The sequence below is a fragment of the Ailuropoda melanoleuca genome, chromosome 10 (genome assembly GCF_002007445.2).
Source record: "Ailuropoda melanoleuca isolate Jingjing chromosome 10, ASM200744v2, whole genome shotgun sequence".
Classification (NCBI taxonomy): Eukaryota; Metazoa; Chordata; class Mammalia; order Carnivora; family Ursidae; genus Ailuropoda; species Ailuropoda melanoleuca.
Window position 1 is genome coordinate 100,598,071 of NC_048227.1, and position 25,925 is coordinate 100,623,995.

Sequence of the window (25,925 nt, forward strand, 5' to 3'; positions counted from 1 at the left end):
GAGCAGGCACCCATGTTCCTCATGTAACCCAGTTGTGTGTGTATTGATATTGAAGGAAAAGCAGCATTTTGAGTAGTTTAATTTTAAAGATCTGTATATTTCATTTAAGTATAGTAGTGTTCTTGAAATACTTTAATATAAAGCTTTTTTTTTTTTTCATTTAGGGCAGGGGATACTTTATTCAAACCCGTAAGAGAAATGGACCACTTGGGTCTGTAACCAAGTGTTGTGTTTTAAAGCGTAGGTCGGTAATTGTATATGAGAATATACACTGCTGTGTACAAATTAACTTTAGCGCACAGATCAGAGATTAGTATTCCTCTCCTTCTTCACCCTCCCCTTCAACAGAATCCACACCAGCCACCTCATAATCCTTCTCAAGGGCAGCCATGTCCTCACGGGCCTCAGCAAACTCTCCTGCCTCCATGCCCTCCCCCACGTACAGTGAACAAAGGCACGCGTGGCGTCCATCAGGTCAGACTTGAGGTCCAGGCGAGCCCAGGCCTCAGCAGTGGCCGTGCTCGGCACGCTCACGACTCTTGCTGTACTTTGGCCGGGTCTCCACCACGTACCCCGGTGGGAGGCTGGTCCTTCACGCCGCCTGTGAAGCCAGTGAGCCCCTCATCCACAAATGGGGTGGTGCTCTTGGTCTGGATGACGGCGGTGACAGCGCCGACATCCTTGGGAACCACACTGCCACGGTACAGCAGGCAGCAGGCCGTGGGGAGGGCCCACTTCACCCTCCAGTTGGCTGGCTCAGAGCACGCATTGGTGAGCGCTGCTACAGAAAGCTGTTCGTGGGAGGCTTTGTCTGCAGAGATGACAGGGGCATATGTGGCCAGAGGAAAGTGGATGCGGGGATAGGGCACCAGGCTGGTCTGGAATTTGGGCTCCATCGATTCTGAGGGCAATAGGGACGGAGGGCACAATGTGACCGGATCAAGCTGCTCGGGGTAGCCTAGGTTCAGCGTTCAGTATGGAAGTTCTACGACAAGTCCTCAATAGCCTCGTTGTCCAGCACGAAGGCACAATCAGAGCGCTCCAGGGTGGTGTGGGTCATGAGTATGGAGTTGTAGGGCTCAACTATAGCTGTGGAAACCCAGCGTGGGGGGGGGGGTGCAGGGGCTGGGTAAATGGAGAACTCCAGTGTGGACTTCTCGCCATAATCAACAAAGAGCGTTCCATCAGCAGGGAGGTGAGCCCAGAACCAGTTCCCCCTCCAAAGCCGTGGACAACCAAGAAGCCCTGAAAACCTGTGCCCTGGTTGGCCAGTTTCCAAATTGGGCTCCAGACAAGGTCCCCGATCTCCTTGTCAGTGTCTAGTGCCTTCGGGCCGTTATCAGTAGCAGCGGCCTTGCCTGTGATGAGCGGTGCAGGGTGGGAGAGCTGGCGGTGGCGCCAGTGCAAGCTTCCTCGGTGACCTTGGGTTCCAGGTCTGCTAACACTGCCCCTGGCACGTGCGCGGCAGCACCCATCTCACTGAAGACCGTGTTGAAGGCGTCCTCTCCAACCCCAGTAGTCTTGTCACTTGGCATCTGGCCATCGGGCTGGATGCCGTGTTCCAGGGAACAGAGCTCCCAGCGGCCACTGCCGATCTGGACCGCAGCCTGGCCAGCGTGGATGGAGATGCACTCCGCATGGTGGCTGCTTCGCGGCCACTGAGCAGATGGCGGAGAACAGCAGGGCGGGGTGGTTGGTTCTTATAGGGCGACTCTCAGGCAGTCATGTAAGAGAACCTGCCAATGTAAAATATTTAACTTAAATTCTCTAAATAGGCCCGAAGGGACTCGCAGGTCATCTAGTCTAACCCTATCATTTTTCGTGTTTGAAAACTGAGGCCTAGAAACTCAATATTCAGTGTCTTTTACTTTATACAATAATCATGGTTATGATGGTTATGATGAGGACCTGGCATCATTAAGGAGAGACTTTTTTTAATGAGTTATATTTTCAGTGTACTCTTTTTGAAACCAGGAAGGTATGTAATACTTACCAAAGGAGGACTGTGAAAAATAAATTTTTAAAAAATTTCATCCATTTTGATGATCGAGCGTTCAGGACAGAGGGGGCAAGCGGGAGCTGCTGGGAGGACATTGCTGAGGACAGAGGCCACGTACAAACTCTGCTGGGAGATTAATAATTTCTTCCCCGGGCCCAGGAAGGAGCAGGGGAGCTGATGTGACGTAGCCTGCATCTTCTGCTCTGGTTTTAGTAGGTCTCAATTCCTGTAATCTGCTCTTCAGTGTGTTTTAGCATAGGTTATATATACAATATCCCCTTTTTCCTCCTGAATGCTAGTGGTTTTTTTGGTTTTTTGTTGTTTTGTTTTTTTTGGGTTTTTTTGTTTTTGCATAGAAACGTCAGGGAAGTCATGCTAAAAATAAGGTGTTGATCTTAAAAACTCTTCTTTGTATTATTTGACCTCTGGTGTGTTTACACTTAGCAGGACTAGGCCTTCACCAGGGCCTTTGCACTTGCTGTTCCTTCCTGCCGTACCTAGCCTTACGTCCTCCTCCTTCCTTGTTCCTCACAAGCCAGCTCCCTCAGTCTTTCGTTCTCAAAGTGACCTTCCCCAAACACCATAAAGTAGCTCTCCGCCAGCCCGTTATTCAATCACATCACCCAGCTTCTTTCCTTGTACTTAGCACCAGCTGGAATTGCCCTATGTGCTGAGTGGCTGTCCTTCCCACTGACAGGCTCCGAGGGATGGTGGATGCGAGGTTGTGCTTTTCACCACTGAACCTACCTGGAACCAGGCCTGGCAGTGGTAGCTGCCTGTGACATTTGATGACCACTGAATGCATATCCACCATTTAGCTTCAGTCTGGTTGCCCACTGTCAGCTTCAGTGATTCTCCTGCATCCCAGAATTGCCTCTGATGGCATTGAGCTGGAAAACCTAGGAGATTGGGGGAAAATTCTTCTCCAAAACTATGATAGAGTTTTGGGAAAGTAATTAAGAAATGATTGGGATAAGCATTGACATTTTACAAGATAATGTTTACTTTATAAACTTGAGAGATTTATGATTGCCTGTTAAAAGTATTGGTTTTTGGTTCTTTTAGCTGAAGCAGTAAACCTGGACTAATGAAGTTTTTCATCTCAAGAAAAATGCACCTTCTGTAATTTCATCACTGAAATAGGGCGATTGGATTTATTTGGAAATGCAGAGAATTCATTAGCTTGAATGTCTAAACACCTGTTAGGAGATAGCTACTCTGCTATGTGATAAATGGGTTAATAATTCATCCATCTAACATCTATTTGAGTGACTGCCGTCAGGTGCTGTGCTGAACAAGATAGAGAAGGAACTTACAGTGTAGTAGAGAATGCCGATAAGTTAACAAGCAAAAATAGTGTGGTGTAAATATAGTGATGTGGACGTACCGCGTAGGCCCACCCAGCAGCAGTCTGCAGAAGGGGCACATAACAGATCCCAGAGGTCTTAGGGTGCTTTCCCATAAGTGGAGTCTAAACTGGGACCTGAGAGATGAATGGGACTTATGTAAAGAAAGAGGGAAGGTCTGTACAGATTTGGGGTTCATCAGTATACAGATGGCAGATGAAGTCAGGGTGGGTATAGGGTAAGGAGAGCATGGGGGAGTGGAGCATGAACATTTACGGGTGGCCTGTCTGCAAAGGGAGCCTGAAAGAGGACAGACAGCAGAAAGGGAGGAAGTGGTGGGCACGTGCGCAAAGCCAGAGGGAGGAAAAGGTTTCAGGAAGGAAGGAGTAGACAGCAGAGTCAAGTGCGGCCAGGAGGCCAGCAGGGAGGAGGGTGCAGGGGGGGAGCTGTGGGAACATGGCTGGTGTCCTTGGCCGGAGTCATGCCAGGGGCCCAGCTGGCAAAACTTGCCACCTGAGGCTTGAAGAGTGAGGAGCAGGTGAAGCAGACACTGTGAACACAGACCAATTTTCTTAAAATTGTAATTTCTTAAATTAAGAGAAACTTTGGGCAAAGGAATACTTGGAGATGAGTGAGGATGATGGGAGGAGATGGGACAGGTTGAAAATCCTGGAATGGCTAGAAAGCGGAACTTGGGGAGCCTTGTCCCAGTGGGCCTGGGGGTCAGATGCAGGTGATCGGTCTAGTTCCCCGAGAGTTTCTTCTTTTTCTTTGTTGTTGTTGTTGTTTGTTGTTTTTTTTAAGATTTTATTTTATTGGGGGCCTAGGTGGCTCAGTCGATTAAGCATCTGCCTTCAGCTCAGGTCATGATCCTGGGGTCCTGGGTAGAGTCGAGTCCTGGCTTGGGTGCCCTGCTCAGTGGAGAGTCTGCTTCCCCCTCTCCCTCTGCTGCTCTCTCTCTCTCTCTGTCAGATAAATAAATCTTTAAAAAAAAAAAAAAAAAGATTTTATTTTATTTATTTATTTAAGGGGGGAGGGGCAGAGATAGAGAATCCTAAGCAGGCTCCCCACTGAGCGCAGAGCCAAACACTGGGCTTGATCCCAGGACCCTGAGATCAAGGTTGAGCTGAAATCAAGAGTCAGGACTCTCAACCCACTGAGCCACACAGGCTCCTCTCTCCTCCCTCTCCTAAACCCTTCCTTTCTTTCTTTGTCTTTTGAAGTTGGAGCCCAGGCCCAGTACTTGCTAGTAACTCCCACAAATGCCCTAAATTAAACATTGACAGGGAAGCTTATCACATATGCTTTACAATGTTTGTTGACTGTATTGAAAGTATTTTACTCCGCTTTAAAGCTTCTGTTGACCTCTTTGAGAGCCTGTCTTTGTTCCTCTGACTTTTCAAGCCCAGCACTGCTAGCCACTGGCTGCTGTGAACGTGTCTTAGCACCAGCTGTCAGCTACAGAAGGGCTAATCCATAGAAGGAAGAAAAGTGCAATTAGGGGGCCATTCATTTCCCCCCAATTGTACATCTTTATTAATTTGTATAGTCTTCAAAATTGCAGTAACATAAACATAAAATTTACCATTTTAGCCGTTTTTAAATGTATGATTCAGTGGCCTCGATACATTCATGATGTTGTATAAACATGCATCTTTGTGGGTGCTAGATAATTGTGTATTTTTGAAAACTTTCTTGAGCTGTCTTCTGGAATGCAGTGAAGTTACTTGGAAACCGTTTGATCCTTTCGATGCTTGCTTTAAGTTTTGCAGGATGAGGTGAGAACAGCCTTCCAGGCTGTTTTCTCCCCATCACTGAGCGGATACCTGTCTGAATAATTATCCAAAGTCCTGTATCGCAAGCTTTTTCCACTGTGGCCAGTGGGAACCCTAGCTATTTCCAGCCCTGGGTGAACTTTGGAGACGGTTCTGCCTGCTGCTTCTGTGGTTCTTCTGTGGTTGGGCGGTTTTCTTGCGTGCACATGCTCACGAGTACTCAGCTGGAAACTCCGAGGATGGGCACCTCTGCAGATCTCCAGAATGCAGTCTCTCTGCAGCTGTTTCCGCTCCCTCTTTGCCACCCCCCTCCCCCAGTCCTGTCTTGGAGTCCTCAGTGCGGAGAGATGACAGGCTTTGCCTGGGCTTCCTTCCTTCCCTGCAGCCGGCAGTCCCTGCAGCCCATTTTGGGCTGACCTCTTCTCCCTCTCAGGGAGCACTGTCCTGGGCTGCCCGTTGCCCACGGCCTGAAAACAATTGTTTCACGTGTTCAGTGTCTGAGTTGTGGACGGTGGGAAGGTAGATCAGTGTCTGAGTTGTGGACGGTGGGAAGGTAGATCCAGGACCTGATATTCCAGCTTCTCTGGGGTCACATTTTTCTCTTTCTTGGCTTGTCTATTAATTTTTTGTTGAATAATGGGCATTGTGTCAGCATGTTGCTGAGTGTCTGGATTTTGTGTTCTCCCTTTGAAGGGTGTTAAGGTGTGTTTGGTAGGCACTTAAGTTACTTATAAATCAGTCCAGTTTTTTCAAGACTTATTCTAAGTCTTTGGGGCACCTGGGTGGCTCAGTCGGTTAAGTGTCCATCTCTTGGTTTGGGCCCAGGTCATGATCTCGTGGGTCGTGGGATCCAGCTGCGGTGGACTCCACGCTCGGTGGGGAGTCTGGGGACTCTCTCCCTCTGCCTCTCCCCCCACTTACTCTCTGTCTCTCTAAAATAAATAAATAAATATTAAAAAATAAATGTGCACACACATTCAGGTTTCCATCTGGTATCATTCTCCTTCGGTGAAAGAGCTGCCCTTAACATTTCTTGCAGTGTCAATTTGTGGTGATAAGTTCTCTCAGCTTTTGTTTGTCTGAAAATGCCTCTATTTCACCAGTAATTTCTAGGGGATGTTTTTGCTGTATATAGAATTCTGGGTTGATAGTCTTTGTTATTTTTCAGCTCTTGAAAGATGGACGTTGACTTGTGTTGTTTCTGGTGGGAAGTCTAGGGTCGCTCTCGGTTCTTTGTAGGTCATGTATCTCTTTTTTCTTGTGGTTGCTTTTAGGATTTTTCTCTTTATTGCTGATGTTCTATGATTTGATTATAATGTCTGTGTGGTTTTGTGTGTGTCGGGGAGGATTTACTCAGGTTCTTGAATATGCGGGTTACTGTTTTCATCAAATTGGAAAGTTTTTGCCATTACTTCTTCAGAAATTTCCATATTTGCCTCCCTGCCCCCTTGGGGCACATGTGTGTTAGACTGCGTGGGGCTGTTTCACAGGCCACGAAGGCTCTGCCCATGTTCCAGAGCTGCTTTTCTTTCTGTTGCTGTTTCTTCAAGTTCACTGAACTTTTCTCCTAGAATGTCTAATTATCCATTGAGCCCATCCAGTAAATTTTTTAATTTCAAAAATTGCATTTACACCTCTGGTCATTCCATTTGGATCTTTTTTATAACATCCATTTTTCTCATTATAATCATATGTTCCTTTAAGTCCTTTAACATATCTATAATAGCTGTTCTAAAGTGTCTGCCAATTTTATTATGTCTGTCATTTCCTGGTGTATTTCTAGTGACTGATGTTTTTGTCCTGGGTCACATTTTTCTCTTTCTTAGCTTGTCTATTAATTTTTTTGTTGAATAATGGGCATTGTGTCAGCATGTTGCTGAGTGTCTGGATTTTGTGTTCTCCCTTTGAAGGGTGTTAAGGTGTGTTTGGTAGGCACTTAAGTTACTTATAAATCAGTCCAGTTTTTTCAAGACTTATTCTAAGTTCTGTTGGGGGGGGAGGGTCCAGAGTAATCTTATGCTAAGGTGCCTTTATTTTTTTTATATTTATTTTATTTTACTTTAAGATTTTATTTATTTATTTGACAGAGAGAGAGAGACAGCGAGAGAGGGAACACAAGAAGGGGGAAGTGGGAGAGGAAGAAGCAGGCTCCCAGGCAGGAACCCGATGCAGGGCTCCATCCCAGGGTCCTGGGATCACGACCTGAGCCGAAGGCAGACGGTTAACGACTGAGCCACACAGGTGCCCCCCTAAGGTGCCTTTAGCCCTACCCTAGCCCTGCTGGGGTCTCTACCTTGAATGCTTTGGATGCGTTCAGTGAAGCTTCTCCACTCTGGCTCGGAAAAACATCCAGCTCTGCCTGACCTCTGAGCTTTTCTCAGCCCACAGCTCCCCTGGAGTTGTTTGTTTGGTCTTAAGAGTATTACCCTGTTGTGTGCAGCTTCTGGAGCTTTTTCTCTGGGTAGCTGCTTGGAGAGTGTGTCCTCAGCTGCTGAGCCTCCTGGAGTTCTGATTTCAGTGTCTCTTCACCTTAGCAGGACCTGTGCTTCCTGCTTTGGGGTTTTATGCTTGGATTCTTCTCTTAGTGTTTGGGTCAGAAGGTGTCTCCAGGCAGAAAGCTGGAGGCTTCCTGGGGTTCACCTCATCTGCTTCCCTTCTCTCTGACTTCACTGTCCTCTGCTGCCCTGTTGCTCAATATCTGGAAACTGTTGTTTCATGTGTTTTGTGGAGTTTTCTAGCTGTATATGGTAAGAGGGAAAGTCTGGTACCAGTTACTCCGCTGTGGCCTTCTCCTGTGATTTGATTAATTTTGTTATTTTAACTACTGCAATTTGATGTGTGACTTATTCATTTAACATACTAGTCTTTATCTTTTGTATTTTTTTTTGGTCTGTACTATAGCCTCTTTCATTCCACTTTTAATAGTTTAATCCTTCTAAGGCCCTCAGTGGATTCAGGTTATACCAAGAAAATGATACTGAAGTTCTAGGGCACACGATTATTTTCGCACCTTGCATACATAGGTTCAGTGTCTCACAGTTTATCCGCGAGGTCTCCAGGTAACAGCGAAGACTGCATGTTAGTGTAAATCCCCTTTCCTGTGCACAAGCGAGCCCTCTGAGAGTCTTTGTATTGTTTAAGAAATACTGGTTTTAGGGGAAATTTCAGTTCACGTGAGGACCTTAAGGCACTGAATATAATACAGTATTTTGACAGATTCCTTTGTGTTGACTGTTCTTCTTAACTTTTATGAGATAATGTTTTTTCCCCCCAAGTGGGATTGTTGGAGTACTTAGCACAAAGTACTAATCAGTATAGTAAAGGGCTAAGTAGAACTTGCCCACCATGATCATTAGCACTGGATGAAAGGGGCTAAGAGCTGAAACAGGAATTTATTTTACAGAACAGTTTAATCTGAACAGTTTTCACTCTCATGGGGAAAATAAATATTTCAAGGTACTTTGTGCCACTTTGGAAACTATGCTGAGTTTGTATTAAAGAGCCAGATGAAATGTTGAAAGATTTTAACATGGTCCTTGCTTTTTGTTTGTGGCTTTAAAGTGCTAAAAATAAGGTGTTGTCATTCTGTATTTCTGAAGTCATAGTATGTTTCAGGTGTCCTTTTTAAAGTGATCACAATATGTTTGGGATGAGTTTATTTGTAATTTCTCCCAGAATATCCCCTTGGGATTTCGGATGAAACTGTGGTGTATTTATAGACTGACATCTTTATGGTGTTATCCCTTTGTTCTCAGGAACATGATGTGATTTATTGATATGACTTTCTTCACTAAGGTTCTTCATGCCTGTGGTTCTCTCTTGTGCTTTCTAGTTTGGTTTTTGTGGCTATTGGGAATATCCTCCCAATTGTATTTTTTATCAAGTTATTATTTACAGAGGAACTATCGACTTTTGCCAGTTTATCTTAGAATTGGTTTTCTTATTAAATTTTCATTATTATTTTTGCAAATGATTGGGGTTGAGAGACTCCCTGCAGACCATTCTCAGCATTGCTGTAATAGCTCTACCTGCACACATATGAGAATGGTCTGCATATACATGGGGGTGGGGGTGGGGGTGTGTGTGAAGGGGTAATTGACCCTGCTGGGAGGTGGGGCTGGTCCTCACAAGATCTGGTGAAGTAACAGATTACAGAAACACCTTTTGTGGGAATAAGTAACCCAGTACTCAGCTCTTTGTCTTGAACCCCAAGGTTAATTCAGACCGCTTGGTGGGCTGGAAAGAGGACATGGTTATGCAACAACTTTCAGCCCAATAGAGAATGTATACGTAATGTTCAAAAAACCCAAAGGTCATGATAACTGACATTTACTGGGCCCTCTGTGCCAGTCACTATTCTAAGCACTTTGCATTTATGACTTCATTTATCATTTGTGTCACGAGGCACATGCTGTTATCCTTATCTTATTTGGGAGGAATTTGAGACAGACTTTAAGGGATTTGGCCAAGCTGTTGAAATGGTAGAGTAGGGAGTTGACCCTGCGTGGTCTGGCTCCAAAGTCCGCACATCATCGCCATGTTGCCAGTGATTACATTAACTCTCCCTTTCATGGGGGGAATGAAAACCATTGTCAACACACAGACCCTGTTACTGGGAGTGAGTTTTCAGCCAGTCGTCTTTGGGATTTGGGGTACCGGTGTTTTGTTTTTTTTTTTTTACACTTTTCTCTCCGTTTTTTGCTACAAGGCACGTCTCCTTCAACAATCAGGGAAAACAAAACTGTTTTAATTTAGGGTGGTGGTAAAGTTACGTTCCTAGCCACAGCTAAGTAGGTTTTCATGTGCTTTGCCCTGGAGGTTGCATAGTGGGTTAGTAACCTTGATAGAGAACAAGGTAGATGTGCCGATATGAACAGTCCGAAAATTCAGTAAAACGTGGAGTGGAGAGGAACATAGGTACTGTGGTTCTAATCGGTACTCAGGTGTGCAAACACGTGTGCCAAATGCATGACATTTTTGAAGGCTACTTTCAAATCTGTTAGCACTTTGTGCCCTTTGCAGGAGGAGGAGAACACTTTTGAACTTTTCCTTTTTTAAACTTCATTGCATTGCTTTTGCTATTGTTGCAAATGTCTTATGTGTATATTTTTGTGCAGCGAAAGTAACAGCACTCAGAATGAGAGCTCCAGGAAGATGTAGCCTTTCGTCCTGATTCTGTCCGCCTCCCAGTCCTCTTGTAAGTTCCACTTTGGAGCCTTTTGTGCTTTGTTACAACCAAGGAAGTGTTCCCTAGTGGGCGGTGGTATTGTCAGCAGGATTCTGAGCTTCCTAGATGGCGGTACAAAACGGTGCTTTCAATTTTTAATTTTGCTGAACAGACAATAGGTTTATGTTAATTAAAAAAACAAACCACTAAGATGGTGCGAAGGGGATGAGGCTGGAAATTCCTCTCCTATCTGTCCCCTCCCCCAGCCAGCTGGCTTCTCTCCTTGGGGACTGGGTTACCAGTTTCTTTTCTGTCTTTACAGAGGATATTCCGTGCACATACAAGCACAGGCATTTCCCTCTTTTTCACACAAATGGTATTCCTTGCTTTATTTTCTTATTTAACACATTTCACTGGAGATAATTGCACCTCTGAAAAATAAGCAGACCCTAGTTCTTTTCTGCGGGAGCGTGGTGCTCCCTTCAGCTGTGCGGAGATACTCGCTGTTGTAAACAGCACTGCAGTGAATACCCTTTTATGCACGCCACTTTGCAATCGTGTATTTCTAGAGGATAAATTCCTAGAAGTGGAATTTCTGAGCAAGAGTATGTGTGTTTGTAGTCTCGATAGACATTACCAGAAGTGCCTCTTACTTCCATCCGCACTACAGGAATAACCCTTTTCCCTGAACCTACGCCTTCATCAATATGATGTTGTTATGAGTTTCGTTTTTGTTTCTCTGCCATGCTGAGAGGTGAAAACTAATATTTGTTTAGTTTTATAAGTGAGTTTTTACGTTTTTTAGAGCCATCCTTTTTTTTTTTTTTTTACTGATTTGTAGGTACCGTCTGTAGAGTAGGGGAACTAACCTTTGTGATATGAATTGCAAATATTTTTCCCCGTTTGTCATTTATTTTTTATCTTATATTGGCTTTTGCCAGGTAAGGCAGGTATGTTTTATTTGGGCAAAGAGAAATTTCTCTGTCCCTCCCTTTAAGGACTAAAGATTATGTTTCACATTTGAAGTCCTCCTCTACTGCAAGATTATTTTTCAAATTCTCCTAAGGTTTCCTTTGGTACTTCTTATAGTTTCTAAAAAGTCTTTTCTATTATGGAGAATGGGAAACATATTCAAAAACAGAATAGTATAATGAAGCCTAAGCACCCATTACCCAGCTTTTTTTTATATATAAAGATTTTATTTATTTATTTGACAGAGAGAGAGGCAGCCAGCGAGAGAGGGAACACAAGCAGGGGGAGTGGGAGAGGAAGAAGCAGGCTCCCAGCGGAGGAGCCTGATGTGGGGCTTGATCCCAGGACTCTGGGTTCACGCCCTGAGCCGAAGGCAGACACTTAACAACTGAGCCACCTAGGCACCCCCCATTACCCAGCTTTAATAGCTGTTGACTCATCTTGTTTGGTCCAGACCCCATCCACTTCCCCTGCTCTTGCATAATTTCTAAAGAAACGCCAGATCTTTTATCACTTCATCCGTGACTATTTTAGTGTATATTTCTAAAGATGGGTGGTCCTTTAAAAGTATAACCACAGGGGCACTTGGGTGGCACAGTCAGTTAGGTGTCGGACTCAGTTTCAAGGAGGGTTGTGATCTGGGGGTTGTTAGATCAAGCCCTGTGTCTGGCTCCTTGCTCAGCATGGAGTCCTCTCAAGTTTCTTTCTCCCTCTCCCTCTGCCCCTCCCCTCTGCACAGCACCCCATGCTCTCTCCCCCCAATAAATCTTCTAAAAAATGATTTATTAAAAAATAAAAGTAAAGGGGCGCCTGGGTGGCACAGCGGTTAAGCGTCTGCCTTCGGCTCAGGGCGTGATCCCGGTTATGGGATCGAGCCACACATCAGGCTCCTCCGCTGGGAGCCNTCCGCTGGGAGCCTGCTTTCTTCCTCTCCCACTCCCCCTGCTTGTGTTCCCTCTCTCGCTGGCTGTCTCTATCTCTGTCGAATAAAAAAATAAAATCTTAAAAAAATAATAAAAAATAATAAATAATAAATAAAAATAAAATAAAAATGTAATCACAATACCGTTTTGACACCTAAAAATTAAATACTTTTAAATATCACATAGCTCGTAAGTATTCAGATATTTCATTGTCATATCATAACCTTTTTTTGCATTTTGTTGGACTCAGAATCTAAATAAATTCTATGTATATTGTGATCGGGATCAATCTCCTAAATCTCTTAATTTATGGGTTCCCCTATTCCACCCCCTCTCCCTACAGTCTTGTGTTTGTCTTCGAGAATTGTTAGAGAAAATGGATTCTGTAACTTCCTACATCTGGATTTTCTTTTTGCATTCTCATTGCGTAGTTTAATATATTCCTATATATTTCCTATAAATTGGTATGAGGATCTAGAGTGGCAATAAGATGGAAATTCTTTTTTAAGTATATTTCATAACTGGCATTGTATTCCATCAGAAGGCAAATAATTTCCAGCTGTCGTTTGGAGGCACTATGCTTAGATGCATTAAATTATTAGGGATTGAAAGTGATGTTCTAGTTCTATTATTCCTTTTTCATTTATTTCATTTATTAGCTGTCCTCAGGGTTCATCCACATTTATGCGTGTTGGCAGAATTTCCTGCTTTTTAAGAGCTGAATAATACTCCATCATATATGTATGTATCATCACATTTTCCTTACCCATTCATCTGTCAAAGGACACTTAGGTGTTTCCATACTTGGCTATTGCGAAAAACATTACAGTGAATATGGGAGTGCTGATATCTCTTTGAGATCCAGATTTCAATTCTTTTGGATAAATATCCAGAAGTAGAATTATTGGATCATATGGTTGTTGTAGCTTTAATATTGTAAGACATCTGCCCCCCCCAAAAGAAATCTCCGTATTGATTTCCATAGTGGCTGCACTGTTTTGCATTAGCTGGAATGTTTTCTTAGAAACTTCTTACCTGTTACTTGATTAATTAGTGCTACAGTTTGTAAAGGAGGGGCAGGATAAATGTCTGGGGTTTTTTTCACCTGTATTTACCAGTTGTCAAAATGCATTGGTTCCCTATATCCTATAATGGTAACCAATTATTTTTTATCATTCTGAACTCACAGATTTAAATATATTTGATGTTTCAGTCTACTGCAATCCTTGTCCTTATTGTTGGTTATATTGTCCCTTATTTGGACAGCAAGCTCCTAGGCAAGTTGGAGCCTGTGTCCTTTTGATACGGTCATAGCAGGTTTTGCTAGTGTCTTTTGATATCTAATAGGAAAAGACGTTCCAGGCCCATCTTTGTATATTGTGTGTGGGTTTTGTGCTTGTGTTTTTTTTTTCTTTGAAACCTGAAATCGGCAATTTCTTTATGTATCTGATTCCTTTTAATGAAAAACGCTATCTAAGATTGTAATCTGGGCACTCACTCGGTGATTCCTCCCTTCCTTGCTTTCATGTAAATATTTGGTCCCTCTTGGAATTTACGTTGGTATAAGGCATGAGGTAGGGATCCCAGAGATCTAGTCGTTGTTGTGAAACAGCACATGTCATCATAGTGCTTTGGTGTACTACTGCAGACTACTGTTACACATGTCTTTGGGACTGGTTGTGGACTTTCTACTTTTTCTAGTCTCTGGTTTTTTGGTGAAAAAAAATTTTTTTTTCCTATTCTTGTGTATTCATATGGCCAAACAAATTTTAGGATCAGTTCTGTTTCAGGGGAAAAGTTCATATTTTTATTAAAATCAGTGAACAAAGAGTTGCTATCTTGCTGATCCTCGGGCTTCCCATCTAAAAACATCGGAAGGTTCTTTGCATGAATTAAGTTTTTGTTGTGTAAGAAAGTATCCCCAAACTCAGTAACTTAAAACAACAGAGACAGAATTTTTTTTTTTTAAGTTCTGCGGGTAGGCTGTGGGTGGTTCCTGTGATTTGGAAAGCCCAGCTGAGGCTGAATAAGCTTTGAGTGGCCTCCCCACAATGCTGGGCTGTCACCTGGTGCTGCTCGGCTGGCTGGGGTGGGATGTCCTCATCTGCAGAGGCCAACCCAGGCTGGTTCAATGGTTACAGAGGCGAGCCTGGTAACAAGACAGGGCAAGGCTCCATGTGCAAGTGCTTTTCATGCCTTTGCTTCTGTCACATTTGCTGTTATTGTGTTGGCCAAGGCAAGCACATGAAAACAAGACCAGAGTCCAGAGGTGGAAAAAGAGCCTTCACTTCCTAATGCATTGGAGGAGTGTCAGAGTCACATTGCAAAGGTGGTGTTCATATAGAGGAGGATTTATTGTGGTCACTTTTGCAAATAATCTGCCATACTCCCCAGTTTTTCCAATTTTCTGTGTCTTTCAGGAACATTGTTAAGCTTTTTCCAGATTGCTTTCTGTTTTCTACTGTAAATGGAGTCTCCCTCCTCCCATTTATTATAGAATTCTTGGGCGAGTGGTACATGTGCACAGTTAAAATGGAAATGATGTGAAAAGAAATCCACTGAGAAATGCATGCCTTTCCTCTCCCATCTCTATAGGTAACCAGTTTTAAAATAATTTGTTTCTCTACTGCTTTTTGGTGGAAATACTGGCAAATATAAATAACCTTCTACCTAGGAAAAGCAGTAGTAGTCTGTATGCCCTGTTCCGCAGCTTGCTCTCTTCTCTTCATGGTGTTCTCACTCCATGCCAGCACATGGAGACTGTTCTCATTCTTTCGTCGCTGCCTAATACTCCCTTGTGGTGACAGACCGTGGTTCACTTAACCAGCTCCCTGTGACTGGACAGGCCGTGGTTCACTTAACCAGCTCCCTGTGACTAGACAGACCCTGGTTCACTTACCCAGTTCCCCGTGATTAGACATTAGGGTCATGTACAGCACCGTCTGCCATAAATGTCTTGGTACACAGAGGTGTGTCTAGAGAGTGGAGTCCCAAAATGAGATTTCTAAGTCAAAGGGTCAGTTTATCTTTACAACTGTGTTGAGATAGCATTTCTCCCTCCCCAGATTGGCAGAAAATCCAAAAGTTGGGTGATTTATTCTGTCTGTGAAGCTACAGAGAACCATTACTCTCATATATATATATATATATATATANCCAGTCCCTAATGGAAATCTGGCAACATCTTCCAAATTAATTTGTCTTTATGTGTGAAATTGAGCTTTTTTTTCCATATGTTTAAGTACCATTTATATTTTTCTATGAACTGTTTGTTCCTCTGCCCATTTTTCTGCGTTGCTGATCTTTTTCTTTAGTTCTAGAAGCTCTCTATATTAGAAAGAGTAAACCTTTGTGATATGAATTACAAAGATTTTTTCCTTTATAAGTTGTGTGATATATGTTAATGATTTTTTATAATAACTCTGCTCACAGCCATGTTACAGGAATTAGCAAATTGTGGCCCATGAGCACGATCTGGCCTGCCATGTGTTTTTTGTAAATAAAGTTTTATTGGAATGCAGCCACACATTTGCATAACATGTCTGGTAGCTTTTGCACTAGGGCAGCAGAGACAGACTGTATGGCTTGCAAAACTTAAAATGTTTAGTATCGTGCCCTTTACAGAAAAAGGAAAACCGACCCCATCAAAGTGTTTATTAGTACAATGCAGCCGTTTTGATACGGCCTTAAAAATTAAAAAAAAAATCCAGTTAACTTTTCATGTGTATGTGCAATTATGAAGCCATGGCAGAACAGGCGGTCGCGTGTGGGCATCAGAAGTGTCTATTTGGGGTAATTGCTTGGTCATTGTGATGTATGATATGGCCAGTTTGCTGCCACCTAATCAAATAACTATTAAAACACCTTTGTCCAGTTGTTCTTCTCTACTAAGAAGTACATAAGGAAGCTTTGATCTGGGTGAGTGTGGATAGAAAGTCTCTTAAAATCATCCCAGTCTCTAGCAGTTTGGTTTGGTTCCGAGGATTTCCTTGGTCTCAGTGCTTTCCAGAACTATTCTCCATGCATGGACTACAGGGAGGGGGAAGTAATGTGGAAGTGGACGGTACAATGTGATTTATTTATGATGGCTGTTCAGAACTTTCCTGTTCCTCTTGTGATTGTATAATTGCCCTTTTTTACACTCAGATTTAAGATTATTCTAAGTATGTCTTGGAAATTTATATTCCTATACTCAGTGAATTTCTGTTTACATTTGTATTTGTCTTAGAAATTTCCCAAATTGCTCATCTAACTGATTACTGGTTCAAAAATTCCTCTAAGTGCATCATATTTCAGGAAAATAGATATAAGCCCATTTTAGGAAAAAACATTTAAAGAACATATCAATTTCACTGGTAGTTTATTCCCGAAATTTTTGCATAAGAAAAGTTTTCAGCCATTCTTTATGGCTGCTATAGTTCTTTGTAGAAATTTCTTCCTTTGGGAGAAGACCTTTTACTAGAGCAGCTATTAAAACTTTAACAGAACTTAACCATCCTGACTATATTCTTGAATAGATATTAAACACATTGCTTGTGAACATTTAAGGAAACATTTTTTTTTAAGATTTATTTGAGAAGGGGAGCGTATGTGTGCGTGCATGCACAAGTAGAGGGGAGGGTCAGAGGGGGAGAACCTGCAAGCAGACTCCCTACTGAGCACGAAGCTTGATGTGGGGCTCGATTCCATGACCCTGAGATCATAACCTAAGCCAAACTCAAGAGTCTGATGCTCAACCGACTGAGCCACCCAGGTGCCCCAGGCTGTTTCCTTTGTAGGGGTGCAAGAATTCCTTTTCATTCAGGGGTCCTTCTAGCTGGACTAAGAATCAAATTGACATGAGAGATTAACAAGAGAAAATCAAATTGAATAGCATATGTCCAGGGGAATCCACACAGACATGGAAATTCCGGTGACAGGCAAAATGAGATGTATGTGCCCTTCTGAACTAAGGAGAAGGGGTCAGGGGTCTGGGACTTCCAGGAAAGGAATGCACTTCCCAGGGCGGGAGAAGACGTGCAGATGTTGAGTGATGAGATGGTTGCCCTGTTGTACAGATGAGTCACTCAGATAAAATTTATCTCAGCAGATAAATTTTCCCTTATTCCTGGAAAGACCCCCAACGTGGATTCTTCTGTGTAGGCAGTTTCTCTTGAGCCCTCAGGGTCTCGATTGCCTTCAGCTCAGAATAATGCACATGCCACAGTGGCCCATTTTGGGCTGGCCTACCCTCAGCCCCTACAGTTCCTCCTCTGAAACTTCCCTGCAGTTTCACACATTAAAAGTTGAGTTGGGGTGGAGGGCGCTTGGGTGGCTCAGTCGGTTAAGCATCTGACTCTTGATCTCAGCTCAGGTCTTGATCTCAGGGTCATGAGTTCAAGCCCCATGTTGGGTTCCATGCTGGACGTGGAACCTACCTGAAAAAAAATTGTCGAGCTGGTAGGTTGTTTCATCTCACTGAACCAGTCTCTTAGTCCTGACAGTAGGTCCGTTGAGACAAACTCATTTCAGGAGGTGGTGCAGGAGTATTCTCAAAGTTAGGCCTGTGGTGGGCCTGCTGCTGGGAACTCGGTGAGCAAAGTCCCAGGCTGGTATTTCCAGGGTAGCTTTATTGGCTCCATAAAGTCAACGTTAGTTCCCTATAGCTGTCTGGTCATATCCGAGTCTATGCAACGTCTCTCTCAAATATGGCATTCCAGTCAAAATTTTGGTAATACAACCAGTGTTTCCAGTGGTGTCCTGTCATAAGGAGAACAGATTCTTATTGAACTTATGCAAATAAATAGGTTGCCATGAACATATAAGAATACTCACTAAGTTTCTGAATTCTGGAGGGTTCAGATCGGGGGAACAGATAAATGTTTCAATTTGTTCAAAAAGGTGTATTTTATCAAATTATAATAAGTCAGTTTAAGAGAAGAAATTTTCTTAAATCTTAAGAAAAAATGAAACATTTTTAAAAAGTCAGCAGTGTTCCAAACAAAAGTCATAAAAAGTGCCATTATCTTCCTCAACTTACTCAGTTCCACATTATTAATTCTTCTTCTTAAATCCAGTTTTTCTACTAATTCCAGAAATTTTTACCTGTTCAGTTTTATGATCTGAAGGTTACCAGATACCGGTACTCAGTTTTTTTCCATGAATCTCATTGAAGATGCAGCACTTTTGCAGGAAACTTTTGTAAAGGCATCTGAGTAAAAGTATAACGTCTGTAAATGATAAAAAACTTAAAAATGGCCATGGTTGAAGATTCGATTAGAGTTCATTACACTGCAATTGACAGGGAAATTTGGTTATTTTTGTGACATATGCTTTAGGGTAATAACATAGCAGGGCTTTATATTTCTAGGAGTTTCATATAATTTTTAGAACACTTAATTTTAGTAACATATCTACTAAGTATAATGCAGGAGCATTCAATATCACTCATTTGACAAGGCTTCCCATGTAATTTAACATGCCAAATAAGCCTAATTACTTTAATTTCTCAAAAAAAAAATCTTTGAAACATTCTGTGGACTCTTTGGAACACCTCAGCTTGTGTGGTGAAAAGACTTTATTTTAGAAATTTATTTTGGGAAGTATGTTGGAAATATCAAAAGGTTTGGACATTTGATTAACTAGAATCACAAATCATTATGAAACTATTTAATTATCCATTTAACCACAATGACAGTACGAGATTTCAAAGGCAAATATAGGTTACACAGTTGTGAGCAAAATTTAGCTCTTTTAAGTTAAGACTCACTTTCCTTAAGTAATCAGAGCTGATAAACATAGGAAATTATTTTGGCAAACAAGAATTATTTCTTATGCAGGTAACTTGTAAAGAAAAACTTTTGTTTATAATTTCTTATTGAAAGCAGACCAATAGTTCAAGAGAACTTTGTACTTTTAACAAAGAAAAAGTTGCACCAGCGTACTTTTGATATTGAAACTCAGTTACTTATTTAAATTTATCCTCATCTCAGCCAGTACTGACCACACATAAAGTTTTTTTCTTTATTCTTTTTTTATTATGATACGTTTGTCACCATACAGTACATCATTAGTTTTCGATGTAGCGTTCCATGATTCATTGTTTGCATATAACTAACCCAGTGCTCATCACAATACATGCCTTCCTTAATACACATCACCGGGCTCGCCCACCCCCCACCCCCTCCCCTCTGAAGCCCTCATTTTGTTTCCTGGAGTCCATAGTCTCTCATGGTTCGTCTCCCCCTCTGTTTACCCCCCCTTCGTTTTTCCCCTTCCTTCTCCTACGGATCTCCCTGAGATTCCTTATGTTCCACAAATAAGTGAAACCGTATGATAATTGTCTTTCTCTGCTTGACTTATTTCACTTAGCATAATCTCCTCCAGTCCCATCCATGTTGATGCAAATGTTGGGTAATCATTCTTTCTGGTGGCTGAGTAATATCCAATGTATATATGGACCATATCTTCTTAATCCATTCATCTGTTGAAGGGCATCTCGGCTCCTTCCACAGTTTAGCTCTTGTGGACACTGCTGCTATGAACATTGGGGTGCATATGGCCCTTCTTTTCACTACGTCTGTATCTTTGGGGTAAATACCCAGTTGTGACCACACATAAAGTTTCTTTCTGAAGATTGTTTCTCCATAAAGCTTCTGCAAGTTTCTTTTTTACATTCAGATTTTGTCCTAAATTTTCCCTCTTTAAATAACCAGTCCCACTTCAGGACAAAATTATTTTCTTTTTCCCCAACAAATATGTATTTTCATTCTTCATACTTTTTCTTATCAAAAGTACATCCCATTTTCCTCACATACCGAGTTGTTTCCCTTGTTGTTTCCAGTGATCTAGATTATATTTGTTAGAATTCTTAATGCTTAGAAACCTTAATTTCTAGTGGAAACCAAGTAGTAAGCAATTGTGAACTGTCATGTCAGAATTTTTTAGTTTGGCAGATTTATATTTTTTATATGAATGTGGTTTTTTTCCATAGTACAGTCTTTCATCTTTCAGTAAAGCATAAAGTATGATTATTAATGGACCCAAATTTATCCTTAGTTTCTGCATGGTAAGAAATAGTAGATAAGCCATGTTTCTTACGTAATGTTGCCTTATTTTATCTTATTGGAAATGATCTAGATAATCAATGAACTTAACCTGACTCATCATTTAACTTAATAAGACTTTAAAATTTTAGGTTACCAAAGATTTTGGAAGCTATTTAAAAGTTTACCTACAAGCCTTTTTGTTTATATCTATTTAATTTACTTGTTTTTGAACAGTTATGCTTAGACTACCCATAAAACTTGATGAAGCATCAGACAAAGTCAGCCATTATTCTAAGGTTTTTTTTTTTTTTTTTTCCTCTGGAAGATTTTGCAACAGAGACCGTGAACTTATTTGACTTTCAGTAAACACAAGCAGAATAAACGTTTTGTATTTAATGCTGGTAACTCTAAACACATGTCTGCCTTAATTAAACCAGCAACCTTAAGTTAGTTTTAATACCAAATATTGTCCCAGATCAGTTGAACCAGAAAAACATTTGGATTAGTTTCTATCTTTCTGAGCTTTAGGATGGCCAGTCCTTACAAGTGCTTGCCTTCAAATCAACTAAGGCTCTTTTACAAATTGATTTTAGCAATACTATCCAGAGGTAGAGAAAATATCTCACATTTACAATAAACATGGTCACACAAAAAAATCCACAGACAGGATACAAAATCTTAATTTTGTTTCTAATATTTGTGGAGAGGACATTACAGGCCCAATATTTAAATATTTCTTTTTTTTTCCCTTCGGCCTTAGGACATTGTGTTTATATTTCAAAGACATAAGATTTATGATTTCAAGGGACAGAGAAAGAATGTAAAATTTTTTTTCTAGACTTTTCAGGATAATTGCTATTAATTGCTGTTTAAAATTTATTTATTTTTTTTAGGTATAGAACAATTGTGTTCCAATATCTTGATCTTTCATAATATGTACAAACATTTTGATAGGAATAGGTGAGGCTTGGAGGTTGGTAAAGACTGGTGGGCTTTAACTCGTTTCTGGAGTTGGCAGTTCTGGTTTGGGAGAGGTTTGTAGAAGAAAGACAGTTGTTCCTAATTCCCCAAAGACCTGGATCACAGCCTGAATATCAAGGGATTGGCCCATATTTTTAACTAAATTTCCTTTTTTATATCAGGGAGAATTTAAACTAAAATGGGAACCAAGAGATTTATGACTTTGTAAGGTATGTATAAAGCATTTTAACAAAAGGCTTTTTTTGGGGTCCTAAATTTACCCTTGGCTTCAAGTACTCCCTGAACATTGGCCTTTTGCAGATCATTTGTATAAGGGCCTAGGAGAAATTCTGGTCATCTGTTTTCTCAGTGAAGACAAAGTTGTGAATCTAGTCAAGTAATCTATCTAATTACTCTCTAAATTGGGTAGAGTCTTTTGAAAATAGAGGTAAAAGGATTTTATAAAAGATCTCAGCTGTCCAGGGCATGCGAGTTCTTTCACAGTGGGGTGGTCTAGGATACAGCTGCAAAGGACATTGTACGGGAATGCCCAAAGCAGGCAGAACCTTACCCCAGAGCCCAGGGGCAGTAGGAGCTAGGCCAATCTTACTGGCAGCCTCGGGTGCTTTGTTAGATTTATTTTCAGGCTTTCAACTTTTATGTGAGCATCCTGGATACTTAGAGCCTAGACATTAGGGCGGAATGACCTCTGTAAATTTTGTAGGAAAGGGGAAGTTAAAACAGGCAATTGAGCCTGGATTTTAAGAAGGGGAATTTACTTTGGGTGTGAACATTTATTTTTAAGTCTTGAGGCTAATTTCTGTTCTTTTATCTTGTCAGGGGAGTCCCTGAGGCTAGCCATTACACTAATAAAGCAATTGAGAGCCCCCCCCCCCTTTTTTTTTAAATATAGCCAATTTAAAGGGTCCATTGTCTGGTGAGTAGGATCTGTTGACAGCAACTCAAATTAATAAGCCTTTTAGTGGCTTAACCAAAGATGCAAGAGGCTTCCAGAGAAGAGCATAGATGATGCAGACCCCATGATCCAAAAGTTTACTCCCAAAATGAGTGTGAGAAAGCAAAGGCACGGGCAGTATCCCACAAGAATGTGAGATGGCTCCAGTTACAGGCCTGCTAATCGATAACACCAGGCAGGTGCTTCTGGAATGGGACCCTCGAGCACTAATCAAGCAGTGAAGGTTGAGATGACAGAAGTTCCTATGGGCTGGAACCTCTCGAGACAGACACCCCTGAGAGCTGGCACAGCTGGACAGAGAGAGGGGCTCGGATCCCCAGTCTATTGGACTGGCCACCAAGGCGCACCCTCTGGATGGTGGAGACCAAAGAGAACATTCCCATTGATCCTAAAGCCAAGCTCTTGGAGCATGGAACAAGGTGAAAGGAAAACTCTGACGGCTTTATGTAAGCCCGGGGTCTGCTGGAGCCACACTGATACCTGGGAGGGATATGCTGTGGGGTTGGGGACTATGTGTTGTCTTAGAGTATACCTCATTGCATTGAGGTTGGCAGGTGACCTAGTGTCCGTCTACCCTGTTCTGGGACCAACTTCTATCTTGGGAGTCTTCTTGAGGCCGGTGCTCTAGCAGCTTTTGAGTGCTTGACCCCTGCCCACCAATTTTGTGGTGTTGGCCTCCAAGATGCCCCTTAGCAACAGATGACAAACAATGTAAGAGACACAGAGGAGAACAAAGACCATCTCTGGGAAGAAATGGATCAGATACCAAATGTAACCGGAGTCGCTAAGCCCAAGGAACTAGTTCCACAAACCTTTTCTCCTGCTGATCTAAATTTAGAAAGTAAGAAAAGGACTCTCACCATCTTGCTCGTTCGACCCTGCAGGTAGAGATTGCAGGAGGCTGACATGGTAAGAAATCTCACCTTCTGTGGCTGCCGGTCAGATGTCCCAGGATCTCCCTGCTGCAGTATGTCCGGGCCGAGTGGTGGCCAGTGAGTCAAAGTAGCCTGCCAACTACGCCAGCTGTCCAGGAGCAAGAATTCTTGTCCCTTTCTATGGACATTCCTGTCCTTCTGTCTGGACTAAGAATCACATTAACATGAGACAGATTAACAGGAGAAAATGAACTTTAATAGTATACGTACAGGGAAGCCACACAGACAGGGAAATTCCGAAGACAGGCAAAATGAGGTATATATGTAGCTGGGGTACAGGGGTGCAAGAGCCCCTGGCTCAGGGGCTCCCAGACAGACTGGGTTTGGCCATTCACCACTGACAAAATCCACAGGCAGAGAAAGGAGGCGTGGTAAAAACAAGAAAGGAACTAATTTCATTGAGACCACCAGCTGGGAAAACAGCCCTGTAGCATCTCAAAGGCTGTCTCCAAAGTGCTGAAAGTACTTCCAGGTTTATATAAGGAAAATGTGGGCAAAGGTGGATGGGTGTGTGCAGGTGGGCCATGAGGCCCCACATGCTGGGGTCAGGCATGTGGGGTCTTGCTGGCTCAGGGCAGACCTTGTTGCTTAAGGGGTAGTTTTGGTTCTCATCATAGATGCTTTGCCCACAGGGTCTTTTTTTTTTTTTTTTTTTTTTTTTGCCCGAGTTAAGAGATAAGCTGGACAGAAGAACTTAATCAGAAAGTTTGAGGTCAAAATGCAGGTGGTTGAAGTCCTCCTTCAAATAGGTCGTTCTGAACTAAGGACACGGGGCAGGGGTCCGGGGCTTCAGAGAAAAGGAATGCACTTCCCAGGGCAGTGAGGAGAGCAGATACCTTGTACTTAGACGGTTGCCCTGCCATACGGATGGGTCACTCAGATCAAATTTATCTCCAAGAATAACCCTTATTCTGGGAAGGACCCCCGTTGTGGATTCTTCTCTGTAGTTAAGGGAAGGGCAGATGTTTCTCTTGAGCTGCACGGTCTCCATTACCATCAGCTGAGAATAATCTTCATACCAGCGTGGTCCATCTTGGGGGGGGTGACCTGCCCTCGGCCCCTACGCCTTCTTTGGAAATTTTAAGAGCAACATACCCAAAATGTGATAATTGATCATGTCCTCTGGGAAAGAGTTTCTTACTGTGTGTGGCCTTCTGGGACCTCAACCCCACCATACATGAACAGTTTTGGAGTGACACCAGGGAAGCTGTGGAAAGCGTGCGCGCCAGGCTTTCTGCGGACTCTGGGCAGGAAAGGATAATAGCTGGATGGAGTTGGATGATGGCTTCAGAGTTCAGAAAACTTAGTAGGTTGGAGCAGTGGCTAAATCTAACAAGATGAAATTTTACAGGGATGATTTAAGATTCTCTTTTTGTGCAAAGTAACAACAAGCACAGGCCAGGACTGAACTGAACTCACAGATTGCTATAAACCAGAAAGTAGTTAAGTCTTAATCATTTAGCATAAGGACAGATACATCTGCGTATATTAAGGGTGTAATGATGCTCGCAGGGTCTGTTAAAGGAAGTTCTTTTTCTTCTGATGATCTTGATGGTTATGTAAAAATGAGATATAGGAAGGCATTAACTACATGATTTCACAAAGAGTCAAATGAGCATGCTTAAGTAAAACACGCTTGCCATTTGAAGGGTGCTTGGGTGACTCAGTCGGTTAGGCGGCTGCCTTTGGCTCAGGTCATGATCCCAGGGTCCTGGAATTGAACCCCTCCCCCCTTTGCACCTGGCTCCCTGCTCAGTGGGGAGTCTGCTTCTCTCTCTCCTTCTGACCCTCCCCCCTGCTCATGCTTATGTGGGCACGCGTGCTCTCTCAAATGAATAAATAAATTTAAAAAAACAAAAAAAACAAAAAAAAAACAAGCTTGGCATTTGAAAAGGTGAACTAGTTATATAGAAATAACACATATATGCGAAACTTCAGTTCTCAAGGGTCACATTAATAAAGGATCTGTCCATCCCTGTCCATGGCTAAAGTTCAGAAGGAAATTTTTTAATTTTAGTGTTTGAGTGTCTCTGTTTTTAAATTGAGAGAGCTACATTGCTGAAGATTTACTGTTTTTTTTCCCCCAAGATTTAATTGTGATTTATGTAAAACCAGAGAAACAGATGCTTAGGGATGGGGACTTGTCCTCTGCATTCTGACCCCCACAGGAACTTTTCTGCTGCCAGTTTTTTTGTCATTTTGAACTGCTTAATTCTCTTGTTCATTTTAGGTTCCAGTGTTTTGTTTTTTGTTTTGTTTTGCAGAATAGGAAACACAGTAGAGTACTAGCTCTATCCAGTGTTTCGCTTTATTTAGAATGTCCTCTTAACAAATTCTTTGGTTCGGGATTGTTGGTTTGTATCAGCTTGGGCTCTCTTGGCTGTAGGACCCAATTTGAACTCACATTAGCTTAGGCACAAAAGGAGATCCGTTGGCTCTGTGTCTGAGAGCAGGAGAGTAGCCTCAGGCTTCTCCCTCAAGTGATCTCCTCAGGACGTTCTTTCTCTGTACTTGAGCTGCTTAGCCCCTGGCAGCATTTTCAGAGGAAAAGACCCATGCTCCCCAGCATCTGTATCAGTTTCTAGGAAAGAGTTCTGATTATCCCTGTTTGGGTTATGTGCTTCCAATGGCTTGGAGTCACACAGGAAGTTTCCAGAAGTAAAGAATGTGGAGCAGACAACGTAACAGATGTTTACAACGTCGTCAGTTAGACTGAATGCTTTGATACCCCTTTTCTCCTCTCTCAAAAGGAAATACATGTTAAGGATGATGGATTATGCACATACTAGGTCTGTTCCAGTGCCTGGGACATCGAGAGCTTTGGGTGTGCTAATGTTTATTTTAC

At 42.3% G+C, this 25,925-nt stretch overlaps 1 pseudogene; it reads right to left on the reverse strand.

The window, feature by feature from the left end:
• Positions 1–310: 310 nt before the first annotated feature.
• Positions 311–23,053, reverse strand: LOC100463795 (annotated as a pseudogene).
• Positions 23,054–25,925: the final 2,872 nt, after the last annotated feature.